At 48.2% G+C, this 24,537-nt stretch overlaps 1 long non-coding RNA gene across 3 annotated transcripts in view; it reads left to right on the forward strand.

Moving 5' to 3' along the window:
* Nucleotides 1–24,537, forward strand: part of LOC143690472 (uncharacterized) — a 120,756-nt gene that overhangs the window by 69,124 nt on the left and 27,095 nt on the right. For 2 of the 3 annotated variants that reach the window (XR_013179147.1, XR_013179149.1), the window contains exon 3: nt 11,140–11,248. This is a non-coding gene — a long non-coding RNA (uncharacterized LOC143690472). Of the gene's footprint in view, nt 1–11,139; nt 11,249–17,927; nt 18,084–24,537 lie in introns of all 3 variants that reach the window. The other variant, XR_013179148.1, reaches the window with a different exon arrangement.

Here is a 24,537-nt window from a genome sequence, read left to right on the forward strand (position 1 = left end):
TCAGGAATCCATGAGTGGCTTAGCCTCGTCTTCTGGCTAAGTGCTTCTTAAAATGCCAAGCGCCAAGGTCATACTGGAGAGGTCATGTCTTCTCAGGATGTGGCTTGGGGGAAGAGCCACGTGGCTGTTGGCTGGAGACATCAATTCACCACCACGTGGACTCTCCTTGGGATACCTCACCCCATGGCCACTGGCTTCTCCGGGCAAGCAGGGGAGAAAGTGAGAGAGCCAGCAAGTAGCAAGTCTCCATCTGTGTGAAACCAAATATCAGCAGTGGCATCCCATCCTGTTGGCTGTATTCCATTTGTTAGAAGTGAGTCCAGCCCACCCTCAGAGGGTGGAGATTTCACCAGGGAGTGAAGACCTTGGGGCAGGGATCACTGGGGCCCATTTTAGGAATGTCGACCACACCTGCCAAGGGGCAAGGCTGCTGGTCCGTTCACCAAATCCCATTTTCATTGGTGGAAAGCTACTCCTGGGGTTGGGTCTGGTTTCAGCACCGAGAGTCCTGCCTCCTGGGACACCTCTCAGCCCCAGGCAACCCACCCCAGGCTGCCTCCCTGGCACAGCTGAATCAAGAAACAACGAATGGCCTATTCAATCTCACAAGATGAAACCAGATTACATGTTTGGATCCCAACATACCAACAGCTTTGTTGCAGAACAGGGGAAGATGTGACTTAGTATCACCTGTGGAAGATAAATCAGGGGCTTAATTACTCTGAGTCCCATCAGTGCCAGCAGTTTGGTATGGCCATCAAAAAAAGCCAATGCACCGGACCCCTGGAGGCGGGAATGAAAGCAGAGCTGAGGGAGCAAAATTCACAAGGGAGTTCTGTGTAAAAGCTAAGACCACCGGATGATCCGTTGTCAAAATTTGGTAGGACTTTGCACTGACTTGAGAGGATAAAGGAGGATTAGGCAAAAAAATTCCCAGCATGCAGAAGAAGAAGGCAGAGTGATGGAACGAGTTGTCAGAGGCCGGTGAAGGGCCAAACAGCACAAGAGTCGGATTTTATTAAGAAAAGATGTTCTGGGCAGGCCACGGTGGCTCAACAGGCAGGAATGCTTGCCTGCGGTGCCAGAGGACCCGGGTTTGATTCCAGGAGCCTGCCCATGTTAAAAAAAAAAAAAAAAAAAAGAGATGCTCTTATGGTGAGCATCTGAAACCCACCACTGGCATCTGTGTTGCCATGGTGATGTAGCTGCTCCACCAGAGGAGGGTGGACCACTCTCCGAGGCTGCCCATTGAAGAGGTTGCTGGGGTGAAGCACACAGGCCTCTTAGCTTCTTCCCACCTCCCCCCTGCCCCACTTTTAATTACTCCAGATGTGGCTTTTCCAGATGCCACTGCTTTAGGCAGTGGGCCTCAAATTTGAGTGCACGTTGGAATCCCCTGGAGAACCTGTAAAACCACAGGTGGCTGGACCCCAGCCCCAGAGTTTCTGATTCGGTAGGTCTGATTCTGGGGCCCGAGAATCTGCAATTCTACCACGTTTCCCGGCGATGCTGCTGCTCCAGGGCCCTGCTGAGCAGCACAGCTCTGGGAGAGTGAGGCATAAGCCGCCCCTCCACTACATCACAGGAAATTGAGACCTATCTTGTCAACTTATGTTCGTGACTTCTGTCTCTCTCCTCTGTGAACAAGTGAACCCGTGTCTGTCCTTCAGGGCTTATATCTTTATCTCTAACATCTCATGGGGAAGAAGCCCCTATTAAAGTCATCTAATTGTCACTCCGTTCCCACCCACCGAGTCTTCTTGGTGCTGACATAAAGTTCTGCACGTGTGTGTCCCAACAACGTCAGGCATCCACTTATCAACACTCCCGGATAGGGGTCAATTGCATGATGTGCTTTGGCTCTACTTAAGCCCTCTCTGCACCTCAGAAGTGCCTGGGATGCTTTGCCAAACTCTCCATGCTCAGGCAGCGCCCAGACTAACTCAGAATCTCAGAGGGTGTTAGTATTTTGAAAGTCCCCCGGGTGCTTGCAGTGGGCAGCGCAGGCTGAGAACGGTTGTTGGGGTGGCCGCTCTGCATAGGGCCCATCCCTGCCACGGCCTGGGCACAGCAGCACTAAACCCTGAGCTTGCAGCCTAAGGACAGCGAGCCCCGGCCCCAGGGGCGCCTCTGAGCTCGGGGACCCCAGCACTGCCTGGAGCCGCCGTCCCCTTGGGGGTCTGAATCTTGACTGAGAGCCCTTCCCCCAGGATGCTATGTTTTAGCACTTGTTACGTATCCCCTTTGATCCCCAGCTCTCAGGGCAGTAGTTACTCCAGCAGTAAATAGGTAACAGCTTTAACCTAGTTAACAATTATTTGCATGAACTGATTGCTATTAAAGCAATCCGGTATGATTTTTGTCTGCTGACCAGACCCTGACTGACAGGCTGGCCCGGTGTGGAGGGGAGAGAGGCCTGGACTCCACAGAGGGATATTTTGTGGTTTTGGACAGCAGAAACCTCACTCCAAGAGGACAGGGAGGAAAACATTCCCAAAGTGAAGGTAGGTAGGAATTTTTAGCTCGAAAAGGGTCCCCAGGCGCAGTAAATGAGAAGGGAAAGCTGACACAGTGAGACGTGTGTGCTGACAAAGCTAGTGCAGTTCAAGGATAAAGAAAGTCTCCTGTCAATAGTCAGACAGAAGATGCTCATTGTCTTCAAAAAAAAAGTAAAAGTCAGGATGGCCTCAGCTCTCCAACGCCGACATAAGATTTCAGATGATGATAAAGTAATGAAACAACAGAAGGGAAAAGGATGGGATCCAAAATAATCAAGCTCAGGGTAGATATTTACATGTGGCTCAAATAGACAAGACTTTAAATTTCATTTTAAACTTATTTATTAATTTTTAATTTTACTATTAAAGACTGAGACAGAAGTTCCCAAAGCATACCACTGAGAACCCTGGGGTGGGGGGTGAGGAGAGAGTGGGGAAGTCTATGGGACTCGGTTTCCCTATTTTTCCATAAGGGGAGTCAATAGCTACCTTCTCATCTGTCAGACATAGATGATAAAGCCTGTTATTATTATTTTAAAAATATGTTTATTGACAAATCTTCACACACATACATTCCATACATGGTGTACAATCACTGGCTCACAATATCATCACATAGCTGTGTATTCACCAACATGATCATTTTTAGAACATTTGCATCATTCCAGAAAAAGAAATAAAAAGAAAAAAGGAAACACTCATACGTACCATACACCATACCCCTCCCTCTCATTGACCACTAGTATTTCAATCTACCCAATTTACCCCTTGCCCCCCTCTATTATTTATTTATTTTTTATCCATATATATTTTACTCCTCTGTCCATACCCTGGATAAAAGGAGCATCAGACACAAGGTTTTCACAACCGCACAGTCACATTGTAAAAGTTATATTGTTATACAATCATCTTCAAGGATCAAGGCTACTGGAACGCAGCTCAACAGTTTCAGGTACTTCCCTCCAACCACTCCAACACACCATAAACTAAAAAGGGATGTCTGTACAATGCATAAGAATAACCTCCAGGATATCCTCTCGACTCTGAAATCTCTCAGCCACTGACACTTTACTTTGGCTCATTTCTCTCTTCCGCTTTTGGTCAAGAAGGCTTTCTCAACCCCATGATGCCGGGTCCTGGCTCATCCCGGGAGTTCTGTCCCACGTTGCCAGGGAGATTTACACCCCTGGGAGTCATGCCCCACGTAGTGGGGAGGCCAGTGAGTTCACCTGTCGAGTTGGCTTAGTGAGAGAAAAGCCTGTTATTTTAAGATATAAAAATGATGACCAGTAGAGCATTAAACAATCTGATTACCAAATTAGCAGAAGGTTGGAAAAATAAGAGATAGAACAGACTTGTATGAAGCTTAAAACATAGAATAAGAAAATGGAATTAAGACCAAAGATATCTGTTATGAAAGTAAATATAAAATTAAAAAAACACATCCATTTAAAGACAATGAGTCTCAGATTGGGTATATCCAACCCAAATCCAACCATATGCCAACTCCAAAGCACACATCTAAAACATAATAATTAAGGTGGAATAGTCACAGATACACCAGACAGATGTAACCAAAAAGAAGGCAGGGAGCATGGCACTGCCATCAGAGGACGGGAAATTGCAGGTGAACATAATTAAATGAGGCCAAGAACGCCACAGAACAGAACTGATGGAGGGTTAAACCCCCGAACAAAACGTAAAAGTCATAACTGTGATGTAATATAAATATATGTAAGAAAGGAGTTGGAAATATATTGAGAAATTGAAAAAAAACAATTTTGTGAGAAATCTGAATATATTCTTCTAATCCTTGGCAGATGATAGCCATAAAGGTATAAATTAGGCAATAGAGAGGATTCAAGTAAAATAATAAAGTGAATGACGGATGCTCAGAGCAAGGCCTTGGCTCCCTCAGGTGCTGGGGGGGATTCCGAGGTCTCAATCCCAGGCCCCTAACTGCCCTTTGTAAACTGGATCCTGGGGTGAAATGACAGCAGGAAAGATGGGATTTGGAATCTCTCACATTCAGACTTCAGGCACAGTGCCATGACTATCTGCTGTGCAACTTTGGGCAAAGCACTTCACCTCTCTGAGCCTCTGTCTCTTCTTCTGTAAAATCCACCATTATCCCTCCTCTTACAGAGTTCTGATAAAAAATTAAATGAGGCCCTCCCTAGGGAAGGCACATACACAGCAGACAACAATTGGCTGGCGTGGTGTGAACTTGATTATGCAATTGTCTTCGAGCTCCCCACCCATACATGTAGAGCAGGCTTCCTCAGCCTCGGCACCTGCTTGACATTTGGCCCAGATAGTTCTCTGTTGTGGGACTCTCCTGGGCATTTTAGGGTGGGTAGCAGCATCCCTGGCTTCTACTCCCTGGATGCCAGGAGCTAAACCCCCTCCCAAGTTGTGACCAGGCATTTCCTATTGTCCCTTGGGAGGCCAAATTGCCCTCGGTTGAGAACCACTGATGTAGATAGAGGGCGATTGGCAGGATGTTCACCCAAAGTGAATGACATTTACCTCCCGGTGGTGAGAGTGGGGGATTTTTTTTTAAAAGGCTCTTCTGCATTTTTGAATCATCTACAAAGTGCATACATTTAAGATGATACATAAAGCACAAATGTTCACAGAATTTTATTTATTATTTTTTATTTTGCAAAACCAGAGGCCAAGCACCATCCCCCACTCCCCGCGCCCCCTACCACCCTTAATTCTCCAACTCTGGTCCCTGGACCAAGAGGAGATGCCGAGACACACACTCGTGTATGTGAGCCTGCGGTTGGCACACAGTAAGCCCTGAAGAGATGTGCGTCTCCTGCCCCTCCTTTCAGCTCTGCACTCCAAGAGAGAAGGAGGTGATTAGCAGAAGTCTTCTTCCCCAGGGCGAATAGAATAGGGCAGGCTTTGTGCAAAGAAGTTAACAACTTCATGATTTTATTTCAAACAAGCAGACGTGCAGTTTGTTAACAAAAATCTACCAAAGAAGTGTGCATTAGGCAGTAATCCACCTGAGCTGCTCAGCTTGTGGCAAAGATCTCAGAGACCCCCGAAAGCATGCCGTCATCATGTTTATATCACAGCTCTGAAATGAACATGAAATGGGCTATTGAGACTGATTTCTCCATTATCCTGTTGCGTTCTGATTTGTAAAAGAGATCAAAATTCCATTTTTCTTGAAGAAAGGGAGCGCAGATTCACAGATTTCATTACCAACTTAAAACAAATTGAGCAAAAAATTAGGGGGAATGTTTTTTCTGATGCAGCGAGGCCTCCTTTTAAAATCAGCAAACATCTGTGTACTTAAGTTCCTTCTGTTGAGGTCTAAGGAAGTCAGCTTCTAGAATATGTGCGAGTTCACTGACTCTGCCTCACTTGCAAAAACTGAATAAGAAATGAAGAAATCATCTTTTAGTGTTTTAAAGAGTGTAAAAAAAAAATGATACATCTGCCAAGACAGTGAGGCTGGGGTGTTCAGATGTTAGAATAAACAGATGCAGAACTCAGTCTGGGACTGGCAATGGGTAGACAGTAGAGTAGCATTTGGAAGATCTGTTCTGAGTTTTTTATTTATCCATCTACAAATCACATCTAGTGGTCCTTTTCTGATTAGACAAGTGTTATCTGTTCGTGCTAGAATTGTGCTGTTCAAGTAGCCAAAGGGCATGTGTGGCTATTTAAATTTTGTTGACTAAAATAAAATAAAAATTCAGCCCTCAGTTCCATTCGCCATGTTTTAAGTGTCAATAGTCATGTGCGGCCACTGGGTACTGACTGCCGTCCTGGACAGTGCAATGTAGAAATTTCCATCACTGCAGAAAGTCTGTTAGTGTATTGCTTGAGTGAATTGGGAAATAAAGACAAGCGTGAAGGGGAAAGGTGATGTGCGCTTATGCTTGCCACCCACCTCTCAGAACTGCTGTTGTGACTTGCAGAGGATTTCCTTCTGAATTTTTTTTTTAGTGCTTTCTGTATGAAATAAAAAAAAAATGATCTAATTGGGATATTTATTGTATATGGTTTTGAATCACATTTTTCCACCTAACAGTTCATCATGGACCTTTGCCTATCTTAAAATATATTATTTGAAAATATGAATTATAAAGTTTTCGGTTTGGAAAGATAACATACTGTTTTTGTAGGAAATTCAAGCAAAAGGAAGCAAAAAGTTTCCCAAAGTCTCGCCACCCAGATACAAGTTGCCAGCCTTTTGGTGAGCGTTCTTTTGGATAGTTCTTTGAGCATAAATGTACTGACGGGCATATCAATATATAGTCAGTTTTATTCAGGATAGTCCCATGGCAGTGAATGTGGAGATACATTTGCCTTTTATTAGCTACAGATGATTTCATGATGCAGATGTTACATTGGACTCGTCACTTCATTGGCCAATAGCTCAGCTCTCCTGTAAAGTTCCCCCTTTTCTTCTGAGATTTTCCCTCCCTCCCTCCCTATTTTTACACGTGTTCTGTGTACCAGGGACCTTGCCAGTGTCGGGGACAGAGCAGTGAACTAACAAGGAAGCTCCTGCCCGCCAGGTGCTTATCCTAGTTGGGGAGGCAGGAAAGACACAGGTAGAGATGTTAACAAGCACCTATTGAAGTGCAGTCTGGGGGCTGAGGGCAGGTGGAGCCGGAGTCCACTGCCTGCCCCTCCCCTCCCCTCCCCAACTTCCAATGGCCCTGGGCAGGGGAGAGGGGAGGGGGAAGGGGGGAGACCTTGAGAGCCCCCTGCAGCGGAGAATTATCCGGCCCCAAATGCCAGGAGTGCTAAGGCTGACAAACCCTGTTCTAGAAGGTGTCAGGCCTTGGGGTGGATGGAAGAAGAGAGCTGGAGGCATGGTGGGGATGTGGGAGGGGGAGGGCTGGGGAAGAGGAGAGCAGCAGAGGCCAGGGGGAGCTTCCCACAAATGTGGACGTTAAGGTCTGGGCTGTTGGGAAGAGGGTGTGTGTGTGTGTGTGTGTGTGTGTGTGTGTGTGTGTACGTACGTATGTGTACGTGTGTGTGCCATCAGCAGTTCTTGCTGGAGAAGGCTGCAGGGACAGTGGGGTCCTGGGGATAGTGGGTCCTGGGGGATAGTGGGGTCCTGGGGGATAGTGGGGTCCTGGGGGGCAGTGCGGTCCTGGGGGACAGTGGAGTTCTGGGGATAGAGAGCGTCAGCTAAGCCGAGGTGCAGATGCTGAGCATTTGGTGATGTGGCTCAGCACTAGGGTGAGCTTGTTTATTTTAAGTAGGGGTCCCGGAGGGTGCTGGGAGAAGGAACAAGAGGGAGGGCAGTGAGGAAGGAGGTCAAAGAAAACCTGGTAGAGAAAACCAGGAGCAGCTGGTGAGCCTGGAGGCAAGGGCAGGCGTGGTCACCGGTCCCACGAGTAGCACGGTTTATGCTCGAGGCTGGACTGGGATGTAGGTCCAAGTCTGTTGATTGACCTGATGCTGGGCCTGGTGGGTGAAGCTGTTGGAGGGGCCAGTGGCCAGAGGAGCTGGACTGTGGGTGGCCACTGGCCCCGAAGGTGGGCTCTGTAGGGAGCCTGGTCAGGGATGGGGGACCCGGGTGGGGTGTTCTGGGCTGCAGGCCCCAGCGCTGGCCTGCATGCCGGGGGGCGGGCACCTGGGTGCTGGAAAGCTCCAGGCCCTTGTCCAGTATCTGGCCCAGGTCTTGTCTGGTGCCAAGGGCAGATCCTGAGGCTGAGCTAACAGCAGCCTTCCTAATGGGTGAATGTGGAAGGTGAGGCTGATGAGCCAGGCAGGCCTGGGTTCAAATTCCGGCTCTGCCCCACTCCTGCCGGGCGGCCGTGAGCACATGTCTTGGCCTCTTTGAACATGAGCCTCCTCCTTGGTTGCTGGGAGGATTAAATAAGCGGACACCTGTGACAGGGCTCTTCAATCTACGAGTGTCATCCCTGCATGAGGTATGACAAAGGATCCTTGAAAAGGAGACAGAAATGCCCCTGAAGTTCTTGAGCAATGGATGCTGACCAGACACAGCTGGGGAGGGGCATGCGAAAGTTGCTCCGGATTTGAAATGTCACCAGAACCAGCTCTGCGTGGCATTTCCTAGCTTTCTGCCCAAGGCTGAGTCAGAAAGAGAACAGCTGAGAGGCGCCGGGGCCTTCACACGTCCACGTTCCAAGGCAGCTGGCAAAAGTACAGAGGTGAGAATCGCAGCGAAGATGCCCCACGTGGCTCCCCTCGTGCCACCCAAACCCTCTGTCCCGGAGAGCGCGGGGGGCAGCGACCGTGTTGGTGCACTTGGGAGCTGGGCTCTTTACGGTCTGGCCCCCATTCGTCTTCACCACACACCTGAGAGGTGGGCACTTTTGTCCCCATTTCACAGATGAGGAAACTGAGCCTCCAGTGGGTGAATTGAGTGGCCTCTGACCACACGGCCCAGTGGCACAGCTGGGATTGACCCTCAGGTTGTCGGCCTGATTCCAAGTGCTGGAAGGGAGTGTAGCAGTCTTTTAGGCAGGGATAATGTAAGGTGCTCAGGACCCCAGGCCTCAAGGATCCAGGGATTGCAGCCCAGTGGCCCAGGTGTGACCTACGTGGGAGCAGGTGGCAGCCAGGTGGAGGCTGCGCAGAGACAAAACAGCCGGTGGGGACAGGGGAGACTTTCTTCCCTCTAATTCAGCTTTAACTGGAGAGTTCACTGTTTGCTGTAGGAAATGCTTGCTTGCTTTGCTGTCTAAACACACACAGATTTAGATTCAGCTGAGCCTGTCAGTCTATTGAGTGGTCTTTTTTGGTTTCTCAGGCCACAGGGTAGACGAGGCATTGTGCCCAGCAAGAGCTGTGCCTTGTAGTCCAATGTGGCACGGTTTTAAGCATCTGCTGTGTGCATAGGTTTGTGCTCAGAGAGACTTGGAAAAGCCCCAGAGCTGAGCTGCTTCTGGGCCTGGTGTGCCGTGGAGACTCCTGCTCATCCTTCGGAGCTTGGCTCCTGCTTTACCTGCAGCAGGGAGACTTTCCAGACTTCTGCAGCAGAGTTGGTGACTCCTCGCTCCACTCCTTTATCAGGCTTTGTACCATACTATTTCCCTGCACTGACCGTGTTGTGTGTCAAATGCTTCTTTTCCTATCTGCCTCCCCCACCAGCCTGGGAACAACTGTGTTCCCCCATTTCACTTGCCCTAAGATGAAGCACCAGGTCTGAACCCAGAAATGTCTCAGAGGGAATGTATGAGATAGTTCGTTGTGTCACCAGAGTAGCTGTGGCTGGAGGAATCCAGAGGGAAATAGAGCCCCATGGATTTGGGGTAGTCAAGGAAGGCTTCCAGGCAGAGGTGAGTTCCAACAGCATTCTCAGGAAAATTTCCATGATCTCATCGGGTCTGTACCATGGCCCTGTGAGATCAGTGTTAATATCCCTATTTTGCAGACGAATCTCAGAAACGAAGAGAGATTTGTCTCAGACATTTCTCCCTGTGAGGGAGCCTGGCTCTGTTCTTAGAGCTGGTTATTTGGTCATTTTGCCAATAGAGGGTGGAAATCTGATGGGTGAGAATATAGAATCTCTAGGGGAGGGGCCAGCAATGGGGACTTGAACAGTTTTCCCAGGTGACTCTGATGCTTGCTAAGGCTTAAAAGCCTCCTGTCTCCTGTTTATGGAGTGCTGGGGCCAGGGTGGGTAGGTGGGACCAGAGGGGTCCTGGGAAGAACAGCCATACACTCAGTGAACTTGATTTCCAGCTGGGATGGTGGCCAGAGGGGAGAGAGGGTGTGCCGGAGCTCCAGGGAGCTGGAAAGGCAGAAAGGGACAGTAGCAAGGACGGTCTTCCGTGACCCTTCCCTTGTCCCCACAGCTGCTCAGTGCTCATGCTAACCTTTTAAAATGACACCATTTTCAGATTCCACCCCTGCTCCCAAGGAAAGATTTCCTAAGAGGAGTAAATTCGAGGGTCCATGCTCCCTCATGGGTGGGGGGCACTGGGCATGGAAAGGGCGCTTGTGGGCAGGGCTATTCAGGTTCCACTTCCTAGGGCTAGCGAGGTCACAGGACAGAGGGACTGTCTCCTCCACCCAGCGGTGGTGGAGGGCCTCGGGAGGTGGAGGAATCAGGCTGGTTTTGCTTTAGATATTTTTATTGAGGTATAACTTACATTTAAAAAAAAAAAAGGACAAATCTTAAATGTGATGGGTTTTGACAATTTTGTTCACCTATGTGATCACCACTCCAATGACCATACAAAAGATTTCTATCCACCCTGAAAGTTCCCTTGCTTTCCTTTCCAAATAATTCTTACCCTGCCCGCTTCCCAGAGAGAACCACTTTCTCATCCTATCGCCCTAGATTAGTCTTCCAAGCTGGGCTTTGTGAGGCCAACCAACGTGTCTGGTTGGCCTGGAACCTCTCCCTTTAGCCCTGAAATGCTCACCTCCTGGGACCTCGTCTGCACCGAATCCTAGGCAAACGGGACAGTTGGTCAACCCGGTCAGCCTTCATGCCCCAAATCCTCCATCCTCTGCTTCTCAGAACATGGCCTCTGACAAAGGGGTATTCTGCACCCCCACCCCTCCCGCTGCCCTTCCTTTTGGGCCCATCTCCCTTGGGAGCCAGTGGTCAGGAGTGAGGCATTCTCTGGTCTCCTGACCCTAACACCCGCAGGCACCAACAGCGCACCCGCTTTATTTGTAGGAAGGATGGTGGAGCAGAAGGACACGTGGCAGTGAGAGAGGACAGCGCAGCGTCTTACTGCTCTGAGTGTGGTCCACAGGCCAGCGGTACCACCACATCTGGGATCTCGGTAGGGATGCAGACCTCAGCACCCTCCTCCCAGACCTGCAGGAACGGCACCTGCCTCTTAACAGGGTCCCCACGCGATGTGCGTGCACACTTGGTTTCCCCCTCACCTCTGGGCCTTGGGCCCTCTGTCCTAACCTGGAGCGGGGACGGGCCGGTCACAGCCAGCCAGCTAGAGGGTGGTCACGGAGAGCTGTTGCAGGACAGAGTTCCCGGCCCTGGACCCTGGAAGGCTCTTCATCACTTCGTACTTAGGTGCTGATAAATTATTGAGCCAGGTGAGCGTTCCCTTCCATCTCACCGAAGTGGGTTGGGAGAAGCGGCTGGTGCATTAAACCCTCTTGCTTTCCATTCAAGCCCGAAAGTCAGGTGGGGGCGGGGGGAGGGGGCAGGTTCCAGCCTGGATTGGATGCATTCCTCTGTGCCCCCCGCCCCCCACCCCCCACCTCCCACCCCTGCTTCCCCAGTGATGGAACCTTCCTGCACTCAGACCCTGCTGAGGCGATGAATTATTGAAATCTGGGAAATGCGTATTTGGTCGGTCAGGCGGGCTCTGGGGCGCCAGAGAGCAGCACCTCAGAACAGCTGGTCAATCTTTGTTTTCCTTTTGAGACGTTAAAAGAAAAATGGAAAAGTAATGAATTGGCATGCCTACCCCTGGGATGCTAACTGTTAAGGTTTCATTATAGCTACTTCAAGCATGTTTTTGATAAAAGAGATAAAGTGGTACAGATAAGTTTGACGTCCCATTTGACCAATACCCTCAAGTTTTCATTGTCACCTCTTTCCCATAGTGAGTCACTCTCATGACTTTCATGAATAGCTGTGTTTCCTTCTGGGCAAGGCTTTTTCAACAATTATAAAAAAAACCTTTGTATTTTATATACATATGTAATGTATTAGGAATAATAAATACATGGTATTTACATAAATTTACTCTGGGTCCCTTTCCACCTTGCCTTTTCACATAAGGCTATTTTTGACCTCTATTCTTGTTGATACATTTAGCTCTAATCCATTATTATAGACCGCTGCAAGATATTTCTGTCACGTGGATAGGCCACATTTTATTTCTCATTTCCCTCTTCTTGCATATTTAGATTGTTTCCCGTTTTTTGCCACGACCAGCAATGCTGCAATAAGCCTCCCTGCGCTGGGTGCACTGGGCCTGCATCTGAGGTTCTTTGGGGGCAGGTCACTAGAAGTGGAGCCATTATGTCGGACAGTGTGTGCATTTTCAATTTAACTAGGCACTGCCAATTGCTCTCCACAGTCTCTATAGCAATTTATACCCCCACTAGCAGTATATGAGAGTATAATTTTCTCCAAATCCTCTCCAGTGCTTGATATTGTCAGAATTTTTTATTTTTGCTACTTCGATGGCACAAAAATGGTATGGCTGTGTGGCTTTAATTTACCAGCAGCTCTGTTTTAGATGGAAGAAGTCCCAGCAGGGTGGGACAAAGTCTGAACCGAGGTCAGTAGACTTAAATTCTCATCTAGCTCTGCTGACACCTTGAATGTGAGCTTGGGCATGTCCCTCCCCTGTCTGGTCTCCTACACGATATTGGGGTGGTTGGGTCAGATGGTCTCTAAGAAGACACGGTGAAGTAGGCAGGACCCTTCTGACCGTGTGTTTGGAGGCTATAATGGCAAAACTTGCACAGGAAGTTTCCTCCAATCACTCGGCACCTACCTAGGATCTTGGGTTGCCTCTTAGTAGATGATTCTTGAATTGGGGAGAAGCCCCCGGAAAGGGAGTTGAGAAGACTCGGATTTAGTCCTGGCCCTTTACCTGTGGTGTTGGGATGGCCAGGTGTGACAGGCTTGTAGGGCTCCTGCATGATGTCCTGTCTGCCTGAAGGGCAGTGCAGCCCCATCTGCTGAGCTCATGGAACGGCATTTTCCTGACCGGGCCCAAGATCTGGACTCACTGTAGAACGTGGACTCTTAAGTGCAGCTCTGGCCAAATGCATATCCTGAGGCTGACTCGCTTTACTCTCTATTTTGGCTTAAATGATTTTTGTGAAGTAGAGGAAGTTGCTTCACTTGGGATTGGGACTCACCTGTCTGCTTTAGGTTGGCAGGAATTTGACTCAGGCACCTAGAGACCTGATGAACAGGAGGGTAGGGCTGGATTTAGCAACTAAAAATGAGCATATTTGCATGGGACATACTTATACTAAAAATTTATCGATTGCTTATCTGAAATTATCATTTAACTGGGTGTCCCCAGGGGTGGATAAATACCTCCTTTGGGCAGCACAAACTTGTCTCTCCCCCATGACATGAAGTGGGACCATCCACGGACCCTGATCTGAGCAGTTTGGCCTCCCCAGGAGACTGGCTGCGATGTGATCTCATCCCCTGCTCTTTGGACCCTTTGTGCTGTGTAAGTAATAAAGCCATCCTTTGCTGAATGTTTCTGTTGTGCCGGAGCCTGTGACCCCATGGTGTGCTGTGTAGCAATTTGCTGCAGGAAGGTGACTGTTGTGGATGAGAATGAGTTCTCAGCCTGCGGGTCTCCCTGGCCCAGCAACACTACCATCACCGGGAAACTTTTGTTGGAGATGCCAATTCTCAAGTCCCACCTAAGATTTACTAAATCAGAAAATCTGGGAGTGGAATCCAGCAATTATTTTTCAACAAGCCCTCCAGATGATTCTGATACATGACGGTGTTTGGGAATCCTTGGGCTAGAGGTTGGATCAGAGAGCTGGTCTGAGATCCTAACACATTGCACTTCTCTTGGGATTAAGATGGGGGCAGCGGAGGGGAGAGGTGGTAGATGCCAAACAGGTGAAACAGCTGTGGAGACTGTAATCCAAGGGCTGGGCCACGTGGAAGAGGGGTGATTAAGTTTGTTTGGGGAGGATGGGTCGTGGTGGGTGGCATGTGCCCCACTGAAGACAGTCCTTGAAGGACATCTCAAGCCAAGGAATAGCTTACCTATAGAGGCAGGGGATGGCATGAGCTTGCTTTTTTCTTTCAGTATTCGAGATGTCCACAAGCTGTTGCAAACAATAGTGAGCAACCTGTCCTTGAAGCATGCAAGTAGAGGCTATAAGGCCAGTCTAGTGATGGATGGAAGGGTGGCCTGGATGACCTTAAAGGACAGGTCCCTCTTAAGATTGTTGAGCTGCTCCCAGGATCAGGCCTGGGCAGCCTGGGGCCTCTAGCTCAGGTCCTCCTGCAACAGCTTCTCCCTATACCCCATTCCAACTAAATAGTTGTCTGTCTACACTTTAATCATTAGTGGGCAGAAAAGAGAGGCTCTAGGGGCTATGCATTAAAATGAATGAAAGACAACGAGGGAAAACATGGAGGTATCCAGCCCAAGCCCTCTGCATTCACTAAATGTGATCTTATAGAGTGGCTCAATTCCACTACCCAGCCTCAGCCAGGAGGGCATAGATTTTTCCAAAATACCTTGTACGTAGCCTGTGGGTCCTGGTGGGCATCTCCATGGGCAGCCATGTGGTCCACTTGTTTCTCACATTTTTGTTTTCCTCTGAATTTGCTACAGTGTCTGTGCAACCTGGCCCTGGAGTGGGGGCTGGGGGCTGCTGGGTTTCGAGGGGGGTGGTGATGGCCCGATATGGGATTGAGAGTGAAGATACTTCTCCGGCAGAGGGCTGCCCGGCCTCAGTAAGCAGAACCACACCCCTTGGCCATCTTCACAGGCTGGTCTCTACTGACTTAATGGTGTGACTCCTGTAGCTGGGAGTTTGGTTGCAGTATGTCATCCCTGTCGTTAACAGCCACATAAACATCTACCTTCTTTTTCTCAAATGCACTAAACCTTTACTGTTCTTACGGCTAACTCTACTAGCATTTGCACTGCATTTACAGTTTACAAAATACTTCCACGTACGTTCTGTAGCTTCCGAATGCATCGGTTTTCACATCTGTAAAATGGGGATGAAAACACCAACTGCTGACATATACTTGTGATGAGAATTAAATGAGTTAATACACATAAAGCTCTTAGAATAGTGGCCGAGTCATGGCAGATCCTCGGTAAGTGTGAACTATTTTTATCTTTTGAGGTAGGAATGATTTCTTCCATTTTATGGGAGAATGGAAGGGGTTGCAGTCACTGGTGGCCTACTGAGGATGGGGTGGTGGCGTGGTCTGCCCTGGCTGCAGGTGATATCAGAGAGCATCATCTGTAGAGAATTTTAAAACAATAATAAAACCAACAAAGAGGGGTGGGCCACAGTGGCTCAGCAGGTAGGGTTCTCTCCTGCTGTGCTGGAGACCCGGGTTCAATTCCCGGTGCCTGCCCATGCAAAAAAAAAAAAAAAAAAACCAACAAAGAGTCAGTCTGCTTTTATCATCACCATAGTTGATGTACGATCTAAACAACTTATGGCTATTATTGAATTTTAATAATATAAGCTTCAAATTAGCAAAATTTTTAGGCTTCCTTTTTTTAATTAATTTTTAATTTTTAAAAAAATAATGTAACAACAAGCACAAACATTCTTAACATATGATCATTCCGTTCTACATATATAATCAGTAATTCACAATATCATCACATAGTTGCATATTTGTCATCATGATAATTTCTTAGAACATTTGCATCAGTTCAGAAAAAGAAATAAAAAGACAACAGAAAAAAATTCATACATACCATACCCCTTACCCCTCCCTTTCATTGATCACTAGCATTTCAATCTAAATTTAATATTTGCTCCCCCATTATTTATTTTTATTCCATATGTTTTACTCGTCTGTTGATAAGGTAGATAAAAGGAGCATCAGACACAAGTTTTTCACAATCACACAGTCACATTGTGAAAGCTGTATCATTATACAATCATGTTCAAAAAACATGGCTACTGGAACACAGCTCTACGTTTTCAGGCAGTTCCCTCCAGCCTCTCCATTACATCTTGACTAACAAGGTGATATCTACTTAATGCATAAGAATTACCTCCAGGATAACCTCTCCACTCTGTTTGGAATCTCTCAGCCATCGATACTTTATTTTGTCTCATTTCTCTCTTTTCCCTTTTGGTTGAGAAGATTTTCTCAAACCCTTGATGCTGAGTCTTAGCTCATTGTAGGGTTTTCTCAATCCCTTGATGCTGAGTCTCAGCTTATTCTAGGATTTCTGTCCCACATTGCCAGGAAGGTCCACACCCCTGGGAGTCATGTCCCATGTAGAGAGGGGGAGGGTGGTGAGTTTGCTTGCTGTGTTGGCTGGAGAGAGAGAGGCCACATCTGAGCAACAAAAGAGGCTCTCTTGGGGGTGACTCTTAGGCCTAATTTTAAGTAGACTTGACCTATCCTTTGTGGGGTTAAGTTAAGTTTCATATGAACAAACCCCAAGACTGGAGGCTCAGCCTATTGCTTTGGTTGTCCCTACTGCTTGAGGCTCACTTAGTTTTAATAACCATGGCATTTGACACAGAAGTGGGTTCAGAGAACTCCCTATTATTTAATTGGCCCCTATACACAAGGACCCAGCTTTGTGCTTTTGTTTGGAAAGTCAGTGCCTAATGGTCCAGATTGTTCACACTTGCTTGTGGAACAAAGTATTCCTACATCTGAATGGTAGAATCAAAATCAGTAATAGTGGCCCAGCGATGAGAAGATGAAGAAATCCAATTTGAATCACTTTAATTCTAGCCTTTGATGTGAGCACTTGACGTTTTTATTTGTGCTGATAACTTGTTACAACAAGGTGGAATGTGAATGGTGAGCTGGAATATTTTTGTTGGGTAAGTGCAAATTTTAGTTCCTGTAGGAAATATTTATTGTATCTGAATAATGCAGTTAAGACTGAAATGGCTTTGTTTTAATTGTTGCAAAACCAAGAACAAATCAGAAAGATGATTATAATCATCTAGAAATAATTTTGCTCTATCTGGAGAAGGGTGTTAAAAAATGATCCTGGGTGTCAGAGATGCCAGTTACACGACTGACCGTGGGCTCTGCCCGGTCCTTTATACACGACCTCTCCTGCAATACAGACTGGCCTGGAGACGGGGTGGGGGCTTACTATTACTGTCTCAATTTTTAATTGATCTAACTCTGCTAATGGTGCAAAACTCTCAAACATCACCTATTCTTATATTCAAAATTTACTCCCCTTTTGCTAATTCCCCATAACATTTTACATTTCAAATGTCACCTGGCAGCCTCCCCAGCATTCCATGAGAACACATCCTGCCTATCATTGAATCCTTCTGGCGCCTCGTGCTGGTAAGAAGGCCCCTCCAAAGGGTCCCTTCGGCTCTTCCTGAGGGTTCCCCGCTGCCCTCCTGCATGTGGGTGGGCACACCAAGCCCCCCTGCTGCGCGTGGCCCTCAGGACAGCCTGCTCCGGGGCAGGGGCTTCTGTGCTGATGGTGACCACTGTGGGTTCTTTTTTTAGGATTCTTTTAGACATTTTAGGATTTTCTTTTAAGAAACAGAACCACGGGGAGATAGTATATCTCTGTACATACCCACATACTTCTCTGTTTATGTCTTTACTTATTATAAGGAATTGGCTCACGTGGTTGTAGGGCTGGCAAATCTGAATTTCGTGTGGCAGGGCCGAGGCTGGAAGTTCCAGAGTGTGTTGAAGGCTGTGGCCCGAGTGTGCAGGGGAGGCTGGGGAGAGGCAGAGGGTGCAGTCTGGAGACAGAACTCCTTCTGAAGCTTGAACCCCGTGTTCTTGCTTTTAAGGCTCCAGTTGACCGGGCGAGACCACCCACGTGGCTGAGGGCCAGCTCCTTGACTTGGAGTCGACTGATGGTCGATCTTATCCCGTCTTTGAAACACCTCTGCAGTCACAGCGGGGCCACTGTGTGACCACATGCTGGACACCGCAACCTAGCCAAGGTGACACACAAAATTAACCTCCACCACCACTCACCCCCTCGTTGGCCTCCTGGGGGCACACTGCCCTCTGCTCTCTTGTCTTTGGATTATGGTGGGGACACCCATACCCTTCAGGGAAAACCCTTCCTCCACCCACAGGGGTTTGGTCTGGCCCAGGGGCTCCCAGTTGTCCTCCAAAGTCTGGTTTGTTCAATCTTAAGGCGTCACATGTGAGCGTCTGAGCCCTGCAGGCATTCGAGTGGAGGGGGACATGAGGCCTGCAGAACCCCCTGGCACAAGTGCATCCTGACTCCTCACCTCCTGTGAACAAATGATGCCTCCACATCCCCTCCACCTCCAGCACACACACACACACACACACACACACACACACACACACACACACACACACACACACACACACACACACACACCCACCCCTCTCAAGGACAAACCAGCCACGCACTCTCCAGGGTTGGGGTAGGGGAAGGCTTTCTAAATGTGCAGGGCGTGGCCGTGCTGGTCTGTCCAATTTGTATTATGCCCAAGAACTCTGGGCATCTCAGTCTGAGGCATCCTCCACGGCCACAGGGGGCTCTTGCCTCACATCCACAGGACTGAGAAGGTGCCAAGGCAGAGTCCAGTCTCTGGCCTGGAAGGAAAGTTGTTCCCAGAGGCCCCCATTCCTTTGGGCCTGGTGCCTTCTGGTCCGGGGCAAGCGTCTCTGCTTCCATGCTGCCTTGAAGAAGGGGCTGGAAATCTCAGCAGAACCCTTAAGATCCAGAGATGTGCCTGGTCTCATAGTTGAGTCCTTTCTTTCTTGTTCTTGCTGGATCTACCTACTTCTTCTCAGCCTCCATGGTTTGTGGGTTGGAGAAGGCCGCCCACTCTTGGCTACCTTCCTCTCAAACATTTTTGCTTGCGTTCCCAAAGGGCATCAGCTGCGGAGACCTAGGTCATGTCACTCTCTCAGGCTATTTCTCAGGAGAGGAGCTCAGAGGCTTGGTGACTTAAATTGGAGAGGGAGGAGGTATTGGGGAGAAGGAAAAAAATAAATTACAATGAAAAAAAATAACACAATTATTATCTTAGAAATACCACCCTGCTGCAAAGGAAAGAAACTCTTGAGTCCAGAGAAGCTTCTGGCAATTCCTCACAGCCCATGGACTATCCTCAGTTTTTAAGTCTGTAAAGTGTATCGGTTTCCTCTTGCTGCTGTAACAAATTATTTCAAAATTAGTGGCTTAAAACAACCCAAAATTGTTATCTTATAGACCTGGAGTCAAGAGTCTGAAATGGCCTTCACTTGGCTAAAATCAGGGTGTGGGTAGGGCTACATTCCTTCTGCAGGCCCTAGGGGAGAATCTGTGTCCTGGTCTCTTCCAGCTTCTAGAGGCTGCCCTCATTCCTTGGCACATGGCGCCTTCCTCCATCTTCAAAGCATCTTCCAAGCTCTCTCTGTCTCTGATACCCCTGACTGTCCTGCCTGCCTCTTTCCTTATAAGGACCTTTGTGATTACATTGAGCCCACCTGGATAACCCAGAATATTCTCCCCACCTCCATATCCTTACTTAACCACATCTGCAAAGTCCCCTCTGCCATGTGGGGTAACTTATTCACAGGTTCTGACAATTAGGATGTGGACATCTTTGGGGGGCCCTTATTTTGCCTCCTGCCCCTTCTGTGTCTTACAGGGGTGTTGGAGGGTACATGGGAGGAGATGAACCTATGAGCACAGATTGGCCCATCCTAATGCCACCTGAGGGTCTGATTCTGAGGGGAGCCTGCTGCCTGATGGGGGTCCCCTGGGTGGTGGTGGTCTGGTCAGGTGATCAGTAGGTGGTCCTGATCCAATCCCAGCCACCCTGGAGTCAGCACACAACCAGTGTGCTGCCCATGCACCCTCTGCCTACCCCAGAGGTCACCTGCAGATGCAGAGGACAGTTCTCGAACACAACCCTGGGTCCTTTCTCAAGCGCAGGTGTCACTCGGCCTGAGGTCTTTGGTTGCAGCTGGCTGGAAATTCTAGGAGGTTAATGATCCCTGGAGTAACCCTTAAGCAATGAGGGATGGGAGCTGGTAGATAAATCCCTGGTTTTCTGCCCCCTCAGGGACAATTTGGAGGTGTGTTCTACACTGTTTCTGGGGAGTTCCAAGTGGAGTTGAGCCCCATTTGCCCACAGCAATTACTCATTAATGCAGACTTTATCATCTTTCTTCTCTCCTCTGTTTCACTCTCCTTATCTCAGGGTCTGCTTTTGGGAGATCCCAAATTAAGACCCACTCCCTTGCTTCTAAGGCCCTTGCAAGCAGCTGAGAGGCACCTCCCCCCCGATGTGGTTTGCCTCTGGCCGCCTCGTACTGCCGCATTCCTGGCTGATCTTTCTCCAGGAGCTGGTGCTCCCTGTGTGGTCCTCCTCATCTCTCTGGCCTGACCCTCCTCCCATCTCACTGCCCTTGTGATTCCACAAACTCGTCTCTATCTCCTGGAGACCCCAGGCCGATGTGCAGCCTCAGCAGAGGGAAGTAATTGCAAAGGCACCTGCTGCCTTAGATAGTGGAGAAACCATTGCAGTCAGCATGTGGCTTAATTGAATTAGAGGAAAAAAGTCCTGCTTCTATCTCCACAGTAACTCATTGTCCTTGACAGGATGCAGACAGAGCTCATCACAGAAACAAAAGTCAAAGCCAAGAGGGTTGCTGGGGTGCAGGCCTGGCTTTAGGGAAGTCCTGTCCCAGAGAAGGGAGACCGAAGTAAGCCCTGGGCCTAGGGGTGAAGAAGAGAGGTAGCTTCAAGGATGAAGAAACAGCAGCTTTGGCCTTGGGTTGGAGAGCATATGCCAGGAACCTGAAAGTTCAGATGGAGACAATCATGTGCTCGGGGCCAGCAAGTAGAAAGAGCTGGAAAGGACTGAGCAAAGCTGATGGGTGTGTGTATGTGTATGTATCCTCACTCCCTCATGGCTCCCCAGCCCCTCCCAGGGAGGAGGAGTTGACTATCTTGTTGGTTATGGTCTAAGACAGTGTTGGGCCACGTGGGCCAGTGGACAAGACCTCAATGGGTTGTATAGTCACGTGGGTGCATGTCAATCATGTCTTCCTTCCTGAGGAGCTGTTCTCAGGCCAGCATGCCCAAGAGTCCGTGCTGTCACATTTTCACTTGCACTTCAAGGGACGTAGAGGCTCTGCTGGTTGTGAGTCCAGGCTCAGTGCTCCAGCCTCAGTTTCCTTGAGTTCTGTTCTGTGTGGATTGGGCATGGGCCCAGCTCATCACAGCAGAATGTGGTGCTTTCTGTTTGATGAATGTTTTGGTTTGTTAATGCTGCTGGAATGCAATATATGAGAAATGCGTTGGCTTTTATAAAGGTAATTTATTAAGTTGCAAGTTTACAGTTCTAAGCTTAAAATGTCCAAACTAAGGCATCCAGAAAAAGATACCTTGACTCAATAAAGGCCAATGGGTCCAGAACTCCTGTCAGCTGGGAAGGCATGTGGCTGGCCTCTGCTGGAGTCTTTGGCTTCCGATTTCAGACAGCTTCCCCAGAACGTTGGCTCTGTCGGCTCTGAAGTTTTTTCCAAAATGGTTCCCTCTTAGAGGACTCCAGTAAGCAACCCCACTTTGAATGGGTGGAGGTACATGTCCATGGAAATCACTTAACCAACAGGCCCTGCCCACAATTGAGTAGGTCACATCTCCATGGAAACAACTTAATCAAAAAGATCCCACCCAACAACATTGAATTGGGATGAAAGAATGTGGCTTTTCTGGGGTCCACTACACTTGCAACCTAGCACAGTGAGTCTTCCAATGATGAGGGCTCCCAGAGAATTCCTTGAACCCTGACGTCAGGGTGACCTTGATTCTCCTCCATCAGAGGGGCAGGAGGAGCTGTGGGAGCTGTGGGAGCTGCGGGGTGTGGGCCCAATGCATTGGTTCAGAGTGGGTGAGGGCGAGTGTGTTGGGGACAGAGAGGGCTGGTGGTGTCCCAGGAAGCAACCTTGCCTTGCAAATCTCTTGCTTGGGAAATAAACTCACTTAGGAGTGACCTTGTGTTTCCTATTTGCTAAAGGTCCTTGTATCACAGAATAAGGCAAGATACCTAGTTTTCAATCCACCAGAAAGGTAGTAAGTTTTTTCTCCTGTTTAGTACTTTGACAAAATAAATAGACTCTTAGGCACATGAGTTTTTGCATTCATATTGCCTAAGTTACCTTTCATTTGCCTCTGTAAGAAGCCCTCTGCCCTGTCACACCCCAGAAACTTGTATTTCACAGGGACCCTTTTTCTCCACATGGTTGGAGAGGTGGAAAGGGGACAGATTAGATACAATCTTGACTGTCAGGTCAAGAAAGTTCAGAGCTTTGGGCTTTGTTCAGGGGGTCCCTGGAATTCATGGACAATTACTGAGGTGAGCCAGGGCACAGTCGGAGCTATTCAATGGTTAGTGAAAGAAGGGACGTGTGTGCAAATGTAGCAGGACTTAATGTGAAGACAGGGACCTAATATATCCCGAGCCGAATGTTGGATCTAAAGGCTTTTACATGCACTAGTTCCTTGGCCTGGAACACTTGTCCCGGCTTAGATATCACTTTTCAGAGAGATTCCTTGATCTCTTTCCCATCTAAATTAGTTCCTCTGTTACATCCTCTCACAGCTTCCTCTATTTTTTCTTTCATAGCACTTATTACAGTTTTGAAAATTTTATCTTGTCTCCCTAATCAGATCTTAAATTCTTTAGAGGCAGAATCCATGTCTTATTAATTTCTCACTCGTTTTATTCCCCCCATGGGACCTGGCGAAAGGCCCAGGAAATGATTGGTGTGTTTAATTGAAATAATGTAAACAGCTGTATGTTTATTTGGTTAATATCCATTTCCCTCTCTAGTTCTCTAGACTGTGGGCTCTGTGAAGGTAGGGAGCAGGTCGACTTGTTCATTAGTGTAAACCCAGCGTATGCCCTTGCTTTTAATAGGTGCTCAATAATGCATGTGGAATGAATGGATGAAAGAAAGAAGGGATGCTCAAATGGATGGATGAAAAGACAGATGCACCAAAGGATGACTTCCATCTTTTTAGTGGGGGTGGGAAATAGGTAACAGGGTCAGTGATGGCTGATAATGGACTTGATGATGATGGGATGGGCAGTTATTTGATCTTGGGTTCTCAGGAGGGCCCTGACGCAGTCCTGCTGACTTCTCTGGGAGGGCTGGCCTCACAATATTTGCTCTCTGGGATGGAGATGATTGAGGGATGATAGCTGGAGCCTGGGGATGGCTGCACGTGTATATCACACCTCTATACCTGCCCTCTGTTCGATTTCTAACAAGTGGCAACAAATCTGGCAAAGTGGCAACATATGTTCTTTTGAGTTTACTTAGAGCTGTGAAGAGGTGAGGTCCCCCTTCCAGGCCACCCCTTGGACAGATGGATGCTGGTGCATGTAATTACTTTCAGGGTCAAAGCCGCACAATCAGCTCTTTTGTCAGTAGCATTCATTGAATAATTTTATTGAGCGCCTGAGGGTGATTTGTTCCGGCGCTGGAGTACTTCTCCAATCAACCGCAGGCTCCCTCAGGGATGGTGGTTTGAAGGAAGCATGCCAAATGTTTGTGATTAAGACTGGATGGCTTCATTAATTAACTCAACAAAAAAATTCATTGAGCACCTACTGTGTGTTAGGCCTTGTGCCAGGCATTGCAGGAGGTGGGGGAGGGCTCTTGCTCCAAGGAACCTATGGATTATTAAAGCAGATAAGTGGAAATATCCATAATTTCATTCTCATCTCTGGCCCCTGAGTGAGGACCCCAAGGAGGAAATGCTTTCTCCTGATGAAGGAGATTTTGGAGTAAGGCCTAGGAAAGATGGTGCATGGGTAGGGAGCTGGCACTGATGGGCACACAAAGGTCAGCTCTCCACGGAAAAAGTAAAGGTAGAAAACTGTCACACCAGAGGACCTTTTGAGATTAGATCCATCAGGGAAGCAGCCAGCGAAGATGCTATGGAGAAAAGTGGAATTGGGGTTTATTGGGGTTATTGGAATTGGGGTTTCATATTGGAATTGGGGTTTATCTTAAGTGCCTCAGGAAAGCATGGGAAGATTTTAAACTGGGAAGTGATTTGCTCAGAGTTGTGCCTAGTACCAAGTAGGCATCCACTAAATGGTAGCTATCTTGATTATTATTTGCAGTTCAGAAGAACAAATCTTCTGGCCGTGGTAAGGAAAGAGGGTAGTGGGGAGCTCAGGTGGTTGTGGATGACACTAAGGAGCTACTGCAATGGTCCAGACCAGAGATGATGTTGGTCTTGCTTGGCTCTGTGGGAATGGGCATGGAGCGAGGGGATTGGTTCTGAGAGACAATTAGGAGTGCAAATGCAGGACATGGTGAATGATTGGGAGAGAGGGGGAGCAGGGAAGGGAAAAGAGTGATGCCCAGGATTCTGGCTTGGGAGAAGAAGTGGATGCTGCAGTCGTT

The sequence above is a fragment of the Tamandua tetradactyla genome, chromosome 1, assembly GCF_023851605.1.
Source record: "Tamandua tetradactyla isolate mTamTet1 chromosome 1, mTamTet1.pri, whole genome shotgun sequence".
Classification (NCBI taxonomy): Eukaryota; Metazoa; Chordata; class Mammalia; order Pilosa; family Myrmecophagidae; genus Tamandua; species Tamandua tetradactyla.